Consider the following 17006-nt stretch of genomic DNA (forward strand, 5'->3'; position numbering starts at 1 on the left):
CATCCGTCGTGTGATTAAGATATGCCGAAGTCCGTATCCTGCAGTTACTTCAATTATTTCGCGGATCACTACATCAAGACCTACGCGGTAGTCACATGTTCGGGTAAACGAGACGCCAACGCCAAGCATGTAATGGATGAAGCGACCTCGCAGGAAGCACTGGAAAAGGCGGCCCCCACCACCGATTCACCGGAAAGCACGGGCACGAAGGTCGACCAGGCCGAGTCGGAGCACTCGCTCAACGTGGTCACTGCTTCTTCGGTCGACGCATCCACGGGAAGCCGGGAAGAGGCGCCGACCAACAAAGGCGAGACGGGGACATGAAATCAACCGCCGGCGTTGAGGAATGAAGGGCCTCAGTTAGAGACTGCGGTTCCGCCGTTTAAAGAGGTTCACACGCCAGACACCAGCGTGCTGCCTGCGAAACGCCCGCATAAAGAAGAACCGGTGTCAAGACAAGTTGACAGCGGACCGACTGTGGCGTCGTCCTTAAAATCGACCTATGTCGTCCTAGACGTCATCTTTGATATCACAATCTAGAACGTCGTCCTCGACGTTGTCTAAGGCATCGTTCTTGAGGCTGTCCTAGACGAATGTTATCGCAATTCATAGGCAGCCAACAATAGTGGTTTCTGCAGAAAATTCTTATCTGCTGGCTTGCTCGCTTCAACGAGGCGCGCTCCTTCCTGTCTGATTGAAACGGCGATAGACGTGGCTCCGGCAGCAGTCATTCCAGAATCTTCGCTCGTCGCTTTTAACAACGGCCGAACTCGCGTCCTCTGAGACATGGGGAGTTCAGGCGATCGACTCTCAAGCGCCGCCCCCCCCCCCCCCCCCTTTCTCATTTCTTGTGCCATTCATATTTGGTCCTGTGGAAATGTATGGAGCATAGTATTTACTCGCATAATAAACACACCCCCCCCCCACCCCCCCCAACGGGCATCCATATTTTGACTTTTTTTCCCCTCCCGTAATCAACGCACCTCCAATTTTCAGATCCGCGAGTCTCGAATTGCGTTCAATTTAGCAAGCCACCAAGCCAGTTTTCTTCTGCCGCAAAGCTATCAGGCCAAGTCAAGCCAAGCCAAGCCGCTCTCGTAATATGGCCGCAACTGCGTAGTCGCGGTAGTTACGGAAGTGATCAACTGTGAAACAGAGTGTCGCGCACACTCGACGAAGCTTGGGCCGAGGAATTGCCGAGCCCCGGACATTCTTCGCCTATCGGATGCATTGATGTCAACAAACAAGCCGTCGTCTGGAGTCCGCTTTCGGACAGTGATATCGTGAAAGTGCTCAGGCCTAATTTTACATACTCCGGGTAAATGCGTTTATTTAATCCGTAACAGAACGGCACAGCGATGCGCACTCTGCGCTGTAGGCTGAGAGTGCCTGGTAGCCTCCCCGTGAACGAAACCTGATCCGCGCGAGCAGGCTTGGGGGTCGGCGGTTGGACTTCGTACGAGTTCTTGTCTTTGTTAACGAAACTTGATCCATGCGAGCGGGCTTCGGCGGTCGGGGGTTACACTTCATACGAGGTCATATACGTGTGACGGCGCCGTGCATTACCGTCTTTAGGGTTCACACAGGGCGGAGGAATTCACAACACTGATCGCAGGGTTAAGTTTTTATGCATATCTTTGAACTAATAAAACACTAATGAGGCTTTGACGATACAGGGCTCACATGTCCTGCCGTGCATCTCTTGCGGGCTTGCGGTGCTCGCAGGGGTTCCGCAGCAGGCCCGGCTCCTAGGCGATGTCCTTCTTCCGTCTCTGACTCCATCTCTTGCGTCGTCTCGCCGGGTCCCCTCTCCAACGGCCTTGCGTCCTGGGACTCGTTCTCCAAAACCCCGCACTTTCTCGGCGTCCCGCGTGTCGGCGTCCTTCCTCCATACCGCGAGCTGCTTTTTCTCCGGCTTCCCTCGACGCGACCCCGCCAGGAACTGTCACCCTATTCCGCAGTTCATCCTCACCCTCTCCCCAATTCCACGTAGTCGACCCGAAAGCCCCGGTCTGCCATTGGGTCCGTCCTGTCTGCTAGAGCGTCTGGACCCGCACCTGCAAGCCGTTACGGGACCGAGGAGAAACTGGAAATCCGACGCCTCCACTCCGCGACAACTTTTCTTGGCAATGCAGTGGAAGGTACAGGCCCGCGTTCCCTCTCCCATTTTGAGTGGGCGGGGGCTCTTTTCCTCTACCCGGAAATGGGTGGAGGTGAGAGACTGCGTACACTCAAAATGGGAGATGAACGCGGGGCTGTACCTTCCACTCCATCGCCAAGAAAAGTTGACGCCGAGTTTTTTTTTTTTTAATAGCTAACTCGGGCGGCGCTCCGGCGGTGGTAGCATGCGACTCGTCGCTCGGCGGGGCGGGAGGCAAGCAAGAATGCCGTGGTCGAAGCCTCCAGAATAGAGCCAGGACCAGAGTTCAGTTTGCCAATGAGTCCGGAACCGCACCTTCCAGCCGTTATCGGCTGCGAGAAGTAACGGGACGTCCGATTCCCCTCGGGCAGCACCCGGTCGCTGGTGGTGTGACCCCCCCCTCCCCCCCCCCCCCCCCCCCCCCAACTCGACGAGGTGGGCGAGTCCAGCTGGAATGCCGTGTTCGGAAGTCTCCCAAATGAAGTCACGACGAGACATAGAACATCACATACGCGTAGTCGCGAATATACCTGAGCGTGCCCGCCGGATAGCAATATATAACACCTAAGAACGGTCGGGTTGCTTTTCGTGTTGAGGGAGCTTCGTAGGGCGCGGCGGTCTTCCTTCTGCAAAAGGCACGCCGAAAGCGCCCCAAAAAGGTTGGTAATTTATAAAGCATGGCGATTGTGGCGCGCCCCCGACCAGCCGTGGGTGCGCCTCCATCACTGGAGATATGCCACAGTACCTTGGCGTGTCTTATCGGCGCCTAATATGACATTTTCACGAAGTGTGTAAATGGAAACATTTTTGCCCCTTGTAATGAACGCCCCCCCCCCCCCCCCCCACACACACACACAGAATACCCAGGCAGCACACAGTATTGAGCCAGTATTGGCGTTGGATCGGAGAAATTGGGTCAATGTCATTCTGATACTGCCGATATTGGCGCTGGATCGTAAAGATCGGGCCAGTATTACTGTGATGTGGCCGATGTCAGAGGAACATCACTTGAATCGGCCTACGCCACGCTGATATACCGTATCCAGCACCGTTTTCTGGTAATTTGTCGGGTCTGAACCGGCTATATCGCCCGGTATTAGGGATTCTTCACCGTTTCTAAAACGATACCGAATCGGTCATTCGTGCGGGCCAATCGCGGAGGCCGCCGCTGTTGCCAGGGGCCGCGCCGAGGGCGCGCCGGGCAATCAGAGGCTGGAACTGGGTTTTTCCGTGCAAACAGACGGAAAAAAACACTTTTTGTAGTAACTTTTATTGGATAGTAGTACAAAAAGGGGGTGGCGCGTGATGTTTTCTAAAATCTTTAGTCTGCAAGGCTTTGCAGTGCAATTAATATTGTTTTTATACAACCATGCCTCCCCGGGGATTTCAGGTACCGCGCCCCGACCTAGGCGCGTCTTAACCTCGAAAGGAATCCGCGGCACGTACGCCGCGGACACGGGAATGGCACCGCTGAACACGCCCCCCCCCCCCCCCCCCCCCCCCCAGTATCTGGTTCCTGTGCACACGCAGTGCCCACACCACACGGGGACTTGTTTGTCAGCGGTGTGTCGGTGAGACCTCTTTCAAAACAAGTTAGCTTTTGCCCAAACCAGGGGTGGGCACTGCGCGTGTGCAGGAACCAGATCCGCGTCAGTCTCTGCGATTGTGCTGTTACGACAGCAGTGCCACTACAGCTGCGTGACGTCATAGCCGAATGTTGGGGTATAGGAAAGGGCTGTTAGTGCGTGAGGTGATCAATGACGGTGGTGGTCGTCAAGCGCACCGTAGAACTCTGTGAGACTGTGCTAGGTCTTAAATAGCCTTGGAAGGTGTGATATAATGCTAGTAAAAGAACGAGCGTGACATCAGCGCAAAGAAACGATTGAGCAACAGAAAATTTAGGCATTCGTTCTTGCTAAGAACTATAAAATATATTTAGGCAAGAAATATTTTCCAAAATAAAACCCTCGAGAATTTTCGAGCCCAGGAGTTTTCACCTCTCGAATACCTACCGCTTTCGAGCTTGTCAAATTACTCAATTCACCTAACACCAGTAGAATGGACAATATAAAAAGAGCGCCACATATTTTCGCCTTATGTCACCCCCGTCTACGCAATGTATCACTAACTTGGTAACATTGTGAATGTTTTCTACAATATTGCACGTTATTATGCCAAACTCAGGTTTTTAGTAATATCGAAAGTAAATAATTAGTTTTCGCATTTAAAAAAATAGAAAGTTGCCTTATATTATCTAAAATATCTCATTTGCATTTGATTGTCCGCAAGACTTACCTTAGATCCACTAAGTTTGCAAAATAAAGACAACATCGGTTCAGTAAAACCCAAGCAGTGAAAACGAGATTTAATCCCAGATGAAAATCCCTCTGAAAAAGAAATTGTTTTTGAATGTACAGAAAGGCAAGGTGATTAGTGTGAGCTTTAGTATTGCGTAAACAGCAAACGCAAGCACTGATAGTAATCTCTGGAGAAGGGGAACAAGGGCGACAAAGGACAAGCACTAATCTCCAAGAACAGAAAAACAGAAACAAAAGAGAAGCAGAAATCTCTAAACTGTGTTTGGAGATCTTTGATTATTCTTTGTCCCCCTCCTCCAGAGATTATTATCGTTAGTCTTGTCCAGCTCCCTTGCACAATTCCATTAATTGCATTACATTAGCACGCACTGTGAGTTTGCGAAAGCATCGCGTAAATAGTCGTATCTTTGTAAGATCGTAGGCAGAAGTTCGGCTAATTAAAATTTGATTTCAAGTTCTACTTTTGTCAATAATTTTTATTAGGAACAACAATAATCATTTCAAGTTATCCAACAAAACATTTTAATGGCAGGTGTGCAAATTGGTCCATCTGCACAAAACATTCGATGATATTGATAAACATCATCACCAGTTATTTTTCGCACTAAATATTAGCTGCATTTTTAATAACGAATTGATTAACCCACCCTGAAGCTTGCAAAAACCGCATTACCCCGAGGGGCCACGACCGCTTCATTTGCGACATCAAGAATATAAAATTTCTCGAACGCAAGTGATAGACAAAAGGTTAGCAGTTCAACTGTGTAGGGTGTATGACACTCATAAAGGTGCCCTGAGGAGGTTTCTGAGATCGCATAAATATGGCGACAACTCACTCCGCTTGCTCTAAGTATCCTAGAAATCCCTTAATCATTACAATACACGGCCGATTTCCCTATGAAAAATGCAATCAATAATTACAACAGACAAAGGACATCTCTGGCGATTGGAGTAACATGTTCCGAAGCCAGGATCAATGTCAGCCATTAGGAAGCGAAGGATTCTGGCGCCTCCGACCGGTGGAACCGCGGAGTGATATCTTGAATGCGCGCGATTCGTTGCCCATACAACCCGGACTACGATTCAATCTTGCGAGCACGCGCTCAAAAGCTGACGACCGGACACATCACTCCCGTGGAATATAATAAATAGTGCGCTCTTTTTGAGACGATTATCGCAGTATTACGTTCCCTCTCCGCGAAACACGAAACAAATATTTTGGACTGCGTTTTGTATGCTTTTATAATCTACAAAGGCATACACTCTTTCTAATAACAGCGTTTGCAATCTCAACGAAATATCACGTTCTTATTGGTCAGATGTCGTCCCGGTTACGTCCCAATCCGGCTGAAGCCTCAATTCGGCTAGTGCCTCAATTCGGCTAGAAGTTTCAATTCGGCTGGACGTTCCAGTTCGGCTACATCCTCAATTCGGCTAGAAGTTTCAATTCGGCTGCACGCTTCAGTTTGGCTAAATCTTCAGTTTGGCTACAAGTTTCAATTCGGCTGCATGCTTCAGTTCGGCTAGATCCTTGTTTCGATTCGGCTGGACGTTCCAAGTTTATCAAGCTAGACATCAAAGCATCAGGTGCCCCCAATTTTTTTAGAGAGATGTTAACTATATCTGCATCTTGCCTTAACATTGCAACATGCAAGCTCAGATCAATAAGTTCAAGCAGCTACGAAGGCTTTGGGCACAGAAACATTTGTGTTTGTGTTGTTTGTTCTGTGGAGCTGCTGTGCAAACACCAGGTCTTTGCTTCAAAGAAATTTATTCACTTGCCCAAAGACTGGATTACAGCAGTCCAAAGATTGCTTCTTCCAGTGCTGGCCACTGTTCACGTGAAAGGGACAGGACGCCTTGGCAGCTCCTACGTCGAACTGAGTTGAAGAAAAAAAGAAGATACCTGCATCAGTTATGAGACAAAACAATATGGTAGGGGTTCAATCCAGTGATTCACATCTTCAGGAGGCTAAGGAGAATGTAACAGTATACCTGTAATTTTTTTTCAAGGTCACAAATTTGCCTCAAAATTGGCAAAACACACCAGTAGCTATGACTGACCTCGTAACCAAAACCTTACGTCCGCAAAAAAATTGTTTGGCGACATTTAATTTTCAAATTCGGTCCTTATATTTTCAAAGTGAAAGTTTCTACTGGCAGTATTAAAAATATGGAGGCTCGGGCAATCTGGTGTTGCATACTCCTCCACAGCGCGAAAAATTCGCAACCAAGCACAGGGACACACAAAAGGAAAAGACATTCATGAAGCTCTGACTTGCAACTCAGACTTGTATTTTTTCTTCTCTGCCTGCGCCTGTCTTTTTAAACAATAAGATTTTTTTTGTTATTTTTGCTTTCATCTGGATGCAACATAATCTGATTCTTTGTTGTAATAAATTTGGACAAGGTTTAGTGACACAGTTTTCTTCTAACCTCGAAATCTTTTCAGCTTCAATAATTTCCCTAATTAGTTGATTATTATTTTTACTTATTACGGGGCAATATTTTAAGTTCTGCTTGACATCTGCAATCTTGGCAATGTATGCCTTAGTGTCCAGAAGTGATTCTGTTTATGTTGTAGTTGTGTTCCCCTAGTCCATGTGACATCAATATTTGTGACGTCGGGGTGGGGAGGGGTTGGGTTTTGGCAGTAGAACTTGTTTCCAACTGATTAGAAGAATTTCGATGGCAACAAGTAAAGCCTGCGGAACCCCAACAATAGCTTAGCAGCACGAAAAAACTATGTTCCATTCTGTTCTCTGATGTGGTAGTGCTAGCCATGCTCCAAACAAATAAGAGTTTTGAACGAACCATTTGGGCTTCGTGACGTGAAGAGGGGTACAGTTTCTATCATGAAGGAAGCCATTAGCCCGCAGATTTTGTGGGACGAGCGAAGGCGGCGGAACCTTTCTAGATTTCACACTTCATGCCGCGCAGCACGTTCCCGTGGCACCTACGGCTGTGAGTAGCAAGTATGTCAGGGAGCCTTTAAAAAGGTGGGTAAAACAAAGTTTTTCAGTGACTGAATCGAGGAGACTGACAGCTTAATGTACCGACACCTGGATAAGTAACCCTGTTGTTGCTGTTGTTTATGGGTTTTATGGCGCCAGAGCTCCGACGGCCATACAGCGCCAAACTAGGTAGGATAAGTAACCCTGGCTTGCAAGTTTTGTCGTGGGAGAGTTGGTATTAACTGGGGTGTACTGCGAGTTGTAGAGGATCTAGAGTCACACCGCCATATTCAGCTCAAGAAACCTCGTCTAGGCACAGGCAACTCCTTCCGCAATCATTGAGACTATAAATTAATACACCTGTGTCTGGTTATTATTTCTGTTTCTTTTGACTTTCTGAGAATCAGGAAACTCAGCAAGCAAATTTAATATCTAAATTATTCTGAAAAACTGAGAATTTAATCAAAACAAGCTCTGAGAAACATAAAATTTTCCACGAAGGTAAACTCCAGAAAACACCCTCCAAATGCCACAAAGGATTACGTTCTTTTCCCCTGTCTTTCTTCTCCGACATTGTTTCCCTGCTTTTACCAGTCTCGGGTTTTCTACATTATGATCGACAAAAGATTAATTCTGGAAACACGGAATGCCGCTTATAGTGATGCTGCTATATGTCACGCTAGGGGTAGCCAGGAAGGCTCTGGTGCAGCTTGGTTATGACCTTCCTCGCAAAGGGAAGTTTTGGCATTGCATATGAGGCGATACTTGCCCAAGTCTAGAGGTTACCTTGGCAAGGTTATGGAAGCACCCATGCTCACAAGTACGGTAACTGCCCAGGTCACCTTGGAAGGTCTCGGCACACTGCAGGCACCACCGTCTGTCGTAGGTATGATGTGCTGCAATGTCTGATGACACAAACTGCAGCAAAACAAAACATATTTTCCGGTGAAACAGTATCCATAGCTGCGATCTCCGTACCAGCACACTGCATGAGTAGCTAATCTCATTGTGCACTTCTTTCTACATTAGAAGCACAGTTTAGCCTGAAGGCGTCGGCATATTTCGATTCCACGTATGAAGTCACTCATACAGATTTATGTCAAACAAACATATTTCGCCACGTCTGTGGCTGTGGCAGAAAATACTAAGAAAGGCGAGATAAATCGACGATTGCATGCTTCAAATGGTCAGAAATGGGAGGAAAAAGCCCCGAGACACTTTCCTCCCATTTCTCCTCCTGTGAACAGCAAGGTCGAGGGAGCACACCAGTGGTGCAACCGGTGGTTTGTACGCGGTGCTCGAACGTGATTAATTTACGATGTTTGGATACCATCATTTCAGCCATGTTGCGATTACATCGATACCTTAAGAACTGTCAAACGCCGATTGAAAAAAAATTGTACCGGCTCATTCACGGCTTTCTTAGCTTTGGTTGCTCCCATTACGGAATAAAGGGTTTATTCACCAAATAAAAAACGCACTCCCGAGCTTCATACAGATTGTCACTGAAGGCTTTGTTCGTGTTCGAAGCTAGATCTTTGCTCAAAAAGCACTTCGAAATTACAAACAAATCTACGACGACTCTCAGCAACCCTCGTCTCATTGAACCGCAGTGCAGTTTTCGCCCAAAGGAGCCACAAGTAACGACTCTTGAGAACAAAATAATTATCTATAAAAGCTAAACACAATGCATGGTTCCGGCATTTGAGCACAAGGTATTTGACGTCTTTCGGAGAACGCTACAAAAGCTTAGTATTCCAACAAGAGCTTAAACGTAAAAAAATTTCAGTTTTCCTTGTATCTGCCTGAACTGTGCGGAGCCACCCGAACGACCCGACGTATGCAAGATCCAAAGCATGTGTCGCAAACTGCTGTGTGCAGCACGCCGGAGCAGCCATCTTTCCGACTGTTTGCACGCTGGCTCACATTATTTCGACGCACATGTGTCTTGCGTTTAACGTTTCGATGGCAGCCTTTCAATTCTAAGAAAAAAGCTTCAAGTGCTAGCCTGGCTGTCACTAACACTGTTCACACACACAGTTGCTCAATGCGAAGTGTAAACAAGTACGCCCATGACATGCTGGAAAGGACAGCCTGGCGCCTAGGCAGTACGGCCACGCAGGTCCAATCAAAGCTCGCAGGATGCTGTACATAGACTGCGCGACACTGTTAAGCACTAGACACAACAAAGAAATAAATGCACCTTGATCCTACGAGAAAACTCGGATGACACAGAGTATAGTAAGACTTGCGAAGATTGTAACTGGGTTCACGAGCTTTTAATCACTCCCGCGACACACACCTGCACACAATGTGTCATCCGAATTTACCCATTGGATCAAGGTACATTAAATTTTTTTCCGCTGCCAAATGGAAGGGAAGGTGCGACAACACTATCCTTTTGTCTTACCCTAGCATGAACTAGCTGGTAATGGTACAATGAACCTTTCTCCAGTAAGGAGTGCCCCATGACGGTTTCGCCGCCTACTACAAATGGAGGGCAACCGGACTCGCCTTCTCCCATAGGAACAGATTAGTGTCGCAAGGAAACAGTGCCCCCCGAAAATGGCGAAAGGGCGGTCAAGGTCAAGTGGAAAGGGTGTGCGCGTGCGCAGACGCTTACTGGAAAAAGGTCCATTACAAGCGAGTTGCTTTCACTGGTGTCCCTCCTGCTCGAGCTCTCGTACAACCAAACCGCAATTAAACGCAGGACGCTTGCCCGCACTTGTAGCCAGTCCGGCTAGTCCATGCTAAGACGCGACAAAGCATGGCAGGAAGCCTGCTACTACAGCACGTCGGCCGCCGGGCATGACTGGCGAGTGCAAACGCCACGTGAGTCACATGAATGTTCCGCAATAGCTGCGTGACTTAAAAGAACCCAGATGAAACGCCGTTCGTTGTGCCATTCAGTGGTGCAGGGGTAGAACATCGGGCTCCTAATCAAAAGGCTGTGGGCTCGATCCCCCTATAGGGGAGACATATCATTGATCTTCTTTCACTAGCTGTATTATGTGAACCCTATCTTTGCTTTTATTCTCTGTTCTTCTCATTCGACGTGCTTCCGTGACCGACTGGGTAATCCATGTCGATCTACAACAACTGGATCGGTCGTTGCATGCTCTCAACCCTAGATATATAACACACCGTATAATAAATAAAACAAGCGTCCCGCAACGCTTACCATAGGAACCATCACTGGCATCACTAACAGTGACAAGGTGCAACGCAACGTCGCATCGCTCGGATGTAGCCCATCAAGAAAAGATTGCGCAATCTGTCAGCTGCAATTCATTGAGAAGCAAAATGGCCTCCCTGTATGTTTCGATTGAATCGGTGCTGTGGGCGGACTCACTGTTCTCTGTGCGAGCCTAGCATCTGTGTACATCTTTGCTGAGTGAGTACTGTGGGCTGCACCGGAAATTATTTTCTCGCGTCCGTTGTTCTCATCAAGAAGAGCGTCACACTATCACTGTGCTCCTAAATAGCATGGATGCAGCACAGCGTTCAATATGAACGCTTTCGCACGCTACAAAAATATTACCCTCTACTTGTGCAAAAAGAGAAAAGACCTTCAGAATTTCACTAAAAAACATATCTTGAAAACATGGAACCCTAACTATAGCCACTCGAGTGTATTAAATACTTGGGCAGGTGTGGCCAGGCCGACGCGGCCTAAGAGCTGCAAACAAAATCACAAAATGTTCAAGAGCCGCAGAGGGAAGGGGGGGGGGGGGGGGGGGGGGCGCGGCAGATTTTTGTTTAGAGCAATAAACGAAACTCAAACTAATTTCGGTCTATCTTATCTGAGTCAAAAGCAGTCCAATTATGCGTAAGGCAGCAGTAGCACATTTAAAACGCGTTTCATTTCTCTTTTAGGGGAAGTGTTCCAGGAGAGAGGGGGGGGGGGGAGAGAGAGAGAGGAGGGATAAGGGAGGGAGCGGTGAGCCGCACTTTAACACGCGGAGAGCCGCAGCTTGGCCACTCCTGTACTAGGGCATCGCCATGCAGGTTCTCAAGGAGCTTGGGAACGGCCTTTCCCTCTAAATTAATTCCTGGCATTGTATACTAGGCAATACCTGCTGTAGTTTATGGGTTACCTTTGCAGGGGGATGGAGGTATCGATGATCACACGTACGGCAATTGCCCATGTCGAACATCATCATGGAAGGTCTTCATGAAGCAGGCAACTTGTCCTGTCGATGGAGACCACACATATCCTGCATATGTGGGTAAAGTGCCTAAAATATAATTTATTACAACTACAACTACTTCTCTCCAAAAGCATCATGACATCAAAGCTTGTCACTTTCCATAGATGGGGCTCGCTAGCACAGCCTGGCCTTTTTCGGTCGGCCAGGGCGTCGAGAGTGTTTTGTAGCGACCCGCCACACGCCCTCAAAGTTGAACTTGTGTCGTATTCAAATTTCGGAAGAAATGCCTACTACCAAGTATGATAGAATTGTAGCGGGGGGTCATGATGTTAGCTCCGTAGCCCCCGCAACCCAACCTCCATTATCGCCAGCCCCTTTGCCGTCTACTTCCTCACCCATCATGACTACCCGTCATCCCTTGTGGTTGACGCTTGTTCGTAGGGAAGGACTGGCTGGCACTGCTGGGCTCTGCGCCGCTACTCATCCCAATTCCCAAATGGAGACTGCGGCTGACCGGTGACATCCGTCGTCTGCTTCCTTTCTTCGGTACTTTGCTTCGGTTAAGGAACTGCTTTTTGCAGATAGTATAACGTGTTGAAATCGCTTACCTACTAATTTCAACAGCAATTCATCTTGGAAGTGCCCGCGCAAAGCTGGTGTCGCGATGTGTGGTGATATCAAACGCAGAGAGTGCCTGAAGAAATTTGAGGTTGCTCAAACGATTTGTGGATCTGTTTGGACGCACTTTATGACAAACAAATCAGCGGCAAGCAGCTCATAGTCAGATCTTCTAAATTGCCAATCGCAACACTTCCCTGATGACTTGCTAAGTGCTTGGATATGGTCAAAAAGCTTCGAGTGAAACCTATTTCTTCAGACTACGGATACCGAAGGCTCCGCTTCTCGGGCCGCGATGACCCAGGTCCCCTCTACAGCCGATCGAGCCTTCGGACGGCGCTCGAATGCGTGCTCAGAGTGCAGTCCAGTGTTACTTTGGTGTTATCGGACGGCACTCAGATACAACCTGGATTAAAACAGTTCGCTTTTATTGTTATTGCGGTCACTGTGCAGGTCACTCACTGAGGTGAAGAGGTGAGACAGGGTCCAGTCACCGCCGCGATCAACGACCAAAATCCAGCGATTCCGCAGCTCGCTGACCCTCGTAAAACCAGAACTGCCCACAAATTCACTTTACTGCGAATTGTATCATGTTGTGGGACCTAACGGTGAAATGTAATGCCTGCGGAAGAATAATCTCAACGGCCCTTGTAGCCGCGCACACTGCAAAGCCCCATCCTGGCCCCTCCGACGCGCGATGCCACATACTTTCGATTCCTAGAGCTCGCCTGTTCATCGCAGTTCGCCCAGTCTGCCGCTCACGGCTGCGCTCGCTATATCCCTTCCGTTCTGATAAAACCCACTAGACAGAACGAGTGAACGGGTGTGGTTTTACAAAACGTAGTGTCTAGAAAACTGTCCGACAGCACTCTTGCAGAGCGTTCAAATGCCGTCCGACGGTACTCCACTCGCGCGTTCAAGTGCCGTCCGAAAATCTCGTATAAAACGAGTTCTCAAAACGACTTTTACGAAGGGGAGTGTGGCGTAGTGGTGAGATGTGTCACATAAGCATGTGATCCCGGGTTCGATCCCCAGTGCGGGCTTACTTTTTTGTTTTTGTTTTCTCGAACATTTTATTTTGCCGACGCATTTGGCGATATGTACATTTATTTTTTTACCATTAACTCAGGAAAAAAAAGAAACGAATGTTGTCGCCGAAATTTCGCTGAACGAAATAGTATGGTACTTCGTTTCCGGAGGTGCATCGGGTACAGCGGGGCTTGGTTTGCCGGCTGGACGCCGCGAAGCGGCGTGTACGACAGGGCCAAATGGGTCAATAGTTTTGTAATTAGGAGCCGCATACTGTCGCCGCGAAGCGGCGTGAACGTAGGCGGGGGTGTGTGTTAACGAGCTCCCCAGTAATACACGCGCCGTCAGACTCTCGGACGGCACTTTTAGGCGCGATTGGAGTGTCGTCGGGCGGCACTGTAGACACAGTCTTCGGAAAGTGCTTTGTGGCCCCTTCCCGAACTTGTGCTACCACGCTTTCGTGGATACTCACCCTTGATGAACGAACTGTGAAGTGGGGCCGGTCAGGGATTCGGTATTACTTTCGCTGCAATCGGAGGCGTTGATTTGAACCGCTCGTTTTCGAAATAGGAGCCTTGTCTTGAACAAATCCATCCAATAACTCAAAGGCCGCAACCAAACAACGCACCAACCGCTTTACATGCCTTGCGCCATCTTGGCTCCCAGTGTTGCCAGGTGGGAGAAACAAAAATTGGTGGATAGAACTCAATCGAACTCCTAAAAATCAGTTAATAGAATTATGTACTTTTTGTACTCCAAGACTAATGTTTTAGCAAGTATCATAAACTATATGATGACAGTTTAGCTAAAATCGTATGCCCAAATTGAGCTTTAATAAAAAAACTTTCCTATACTAAAATTAGTGTTATTTTGTTGCGTCACTTTGTTGCAATGTCCGGCAGAAATGTTTTAACGTCCAAAAGTCGCTTTGATTGTATCAACTATTCCGATGACTTGACTCAACGCCTGCAATACAAAAACCCAAACCCTTCTGCGTGAAAACGGAACTACGTGGATGCGAGTCGCAAAACCTCTTCGTGGTCTGGAAACACTGTACGGGCAGCCGTCCTGAGTTTCGGTTTCTCCGCATTTCCTTCCAGGCCATGGACGCTCCTCCACTGAGTGCGATTCGGAAATTTTATTGTTTTCTGACTTCCGACCGATCACCCAACGTGGCCAAAGACCTAGGCCGTCATGCGCTTTATCTCCGAGGACACTCTTTTTTCGATGCATGCGAACACCGATGAAATCGTACTGTTTAGTGGTAGAATGCCTACGGTGTTACATGCGACTCAAAGTTTTTTTTTTGTTGTTTTGTTGTTTTTTTTTAATTGACAAAAGTGTGTTATTATTTTTTTTTTTTTTTAGAAAGCTTTGTGTTTTAGTGGGAACTGTGCCCTGGGAAATATTTTTCAGACGTTCCAAGAGCTTAAATTGGTTTCAGATAGCACTTACCTCAAGCACGGTTGACGGATGTTTCGCTATTATTGAAGATTTGTTCAACCCTGGCAGGATAACTGCATTGACTTTCTCAAGACTAAACAACTTTTTTTTTCACCTTTTTTTTTCAACTTTTTTTTTCACACACAAAAAAAATGAAAAAAAGAAAAACGATGTAAAAAAATTAGTGTGAAATGAGGTTGGCACCACCGTGTTGCTCCACTCGACGTCCGCAACGTAAGTTTTCACCGCCGCGGCCGTCGAATTTTTCGCCACTGCGATAGCAAAATCCCCTCTCCATGAATGTTGAGCAAACAGACACGTAGTCTGTGTTGAAACGCCCGTTGAATCAACATTAGAAACAGGGACATAGGTACTTCGCATGAAGCGCAGCAACAGGAGCAACCTAAATGCGGTATTGGCGACGTCAGCGATCAAAAGCGTCGCTGTGGTCGGCCTGCCACGATTGGCCGAATGCTGATAATGAGGTAAGCAAAGGTTTTCTCATCGACGCAATTAAGAGGAACGTACGAACTTCAAATTTTACGGTGTTGGCAAACTTGGTTTCAGAGTGATTCCAAGCTTCCAGCATGCTCATTAAGGTGTATCCACACGACGGACCGGGCCGCGGACCGATTGATCACGTGATGCGCGGCCCGCGGGCCGCCCGGCTGCAATGAGCATCCACACGCCGGACCAAAAGAGCAGACGACAGAGCGAACGGGCCGGTCTAACCCTCGACCTCACCGCTCCGCCAAACGCATGCAGCGAGCTGCTTTGAGGCTATTTGTAAGGTGCCAAGATGGAGGTTGAACGAAAGAGGCGTTTGGCTGCGGTGGCCCTGGCGTTGAATATTGAGGACGAGGACGACTTCAGTGAACCGAAAAAGGCATGGGGACATCTTTAGATGGTTATTTGAGTAGTCGTCAAGACTATTGTCCCACAGAGCGGGGAATTGCTCCAGGAGCGCGATGAAGTAAAAAGTTGCATCGTCGCGCAACAAAAGGTTCGTCTTCTTCGTCTTCAACAGTTGGCGCCAAAAGAAAACGACTTTGGATTTGGATTCTAATCCAAACAACAAAAGTCAGCTTGTTGCCAGACTTAGCGCTTCAATTATACTAAAAACGCCGCGGTCCGCCGCCAAGGTCCGGGCGAGAAAAGTCGCTTGGCATTTCTCAGAAGCGTGGGCCGCGGACCGCCGGCGGACCTCGAAAACCGGTGACGTAAGATCACGTGATGCGCGGCCCGCGGACCAAAACAGCAATTTGGTCCGTCGTGTGGATGCACCTTTACAAACACCATCGAACTTGTTGTACGCATGGTCATGACGTCACGAGAGGAAACCACAAGAGGGCGCCACCGTAACATCTCGCCGCTAATACGAGACACGGCCGGACATGCCGGGGTGACTCGGGGTTCTAACATGAAAGCTAGATCGGTGCTGTATGTGGGAACAAAAACATCAGCGCTTGGTTAGCGCGTGTAGCCGCCGCAGTGAGGTAAAGCGCCTCATCTTGGGAAAAGTGGCGCCATTCATTGTTGTGGAAATGCTCGAGACACGTGCCGAGCGTTACTTCTGGGAAGAGCATAACGTCTGAAATATTGATCAGTGCTGCGCTGTGCAGCCATGATCTTCCCAAGTGTGGCACGTGCCTCGTGGATCCACGCACCTTGCGCTACTTTTGAAACGTGAAGGGGCTTTACAGTGAGGATCGCTGAAGTGCCCATTTACGTGCTTCTCGCCGGGAATGCATTCGTGTTATCTTAGTGCGGACAAAGCCCCAAGGCTACGAGCGCGAGCTCCTAGTGTGACAGCGGCTTGGCTAAACGAGCGCTCTAGCTGCAGGACCAACTGTTAAAATTATTGACACCAATTAAGTATAGGATTTCGAACGGAGGCTGATGGCGCGTGCTCCCTTTTTGTTTTCTTGGTTTAAATATTTTTATTTATTAGCGCGCGTGGATTGACGCTGTAGTGCCGCTTTATATTGGCACGCTCACGCCCTCGCCAGACAACATGGCCGCCGCTCCGCCATCGCTCCCTCTGACCAGACAAAGGAGCCCCGCAAAAGATGGGACGTTTGCAGTATTGATCTCTATGAAAATATACCTAATACTAAATTACCCAAGCATCAAGGAGAATGCGGGGATTGGTGTTCCAGGCGCCGCACGCGCATGCCTTCCCCGTGTAAAAGATTCGAAGTAAATAACCAAAATAAAGCGTTGGCGAACGCGCGTGTAGATGCAATTTGTTTTAGGCATCTGCTTTGGAAAGTTACTAATGTGAGGCCAGCACGTGCGGCGCGTGGAACACCAATCCCTGCATTCTCCTTGATGCTTGGGTACTTTGGCGATA

The sequence above is a fragment of the Ixodes scapularis genome, unplaced genomic scaffold (assembly GCF_016920785.2).
Source record: "Ixodes scapularis isolate PalLabHiFi unplaced genomic scaffold, ASM1692078v2 ptg000312l_1___fragment_3__unscaffolded, whole genome shotgun sequence".
In the NCBI taxonomy this organism is placed as follows: Eukaryota; Metazoa; Arthropoda; class Arachnida; order Ixodida; family Ixodidae; genus Ixodes; species Ixodes scapularis.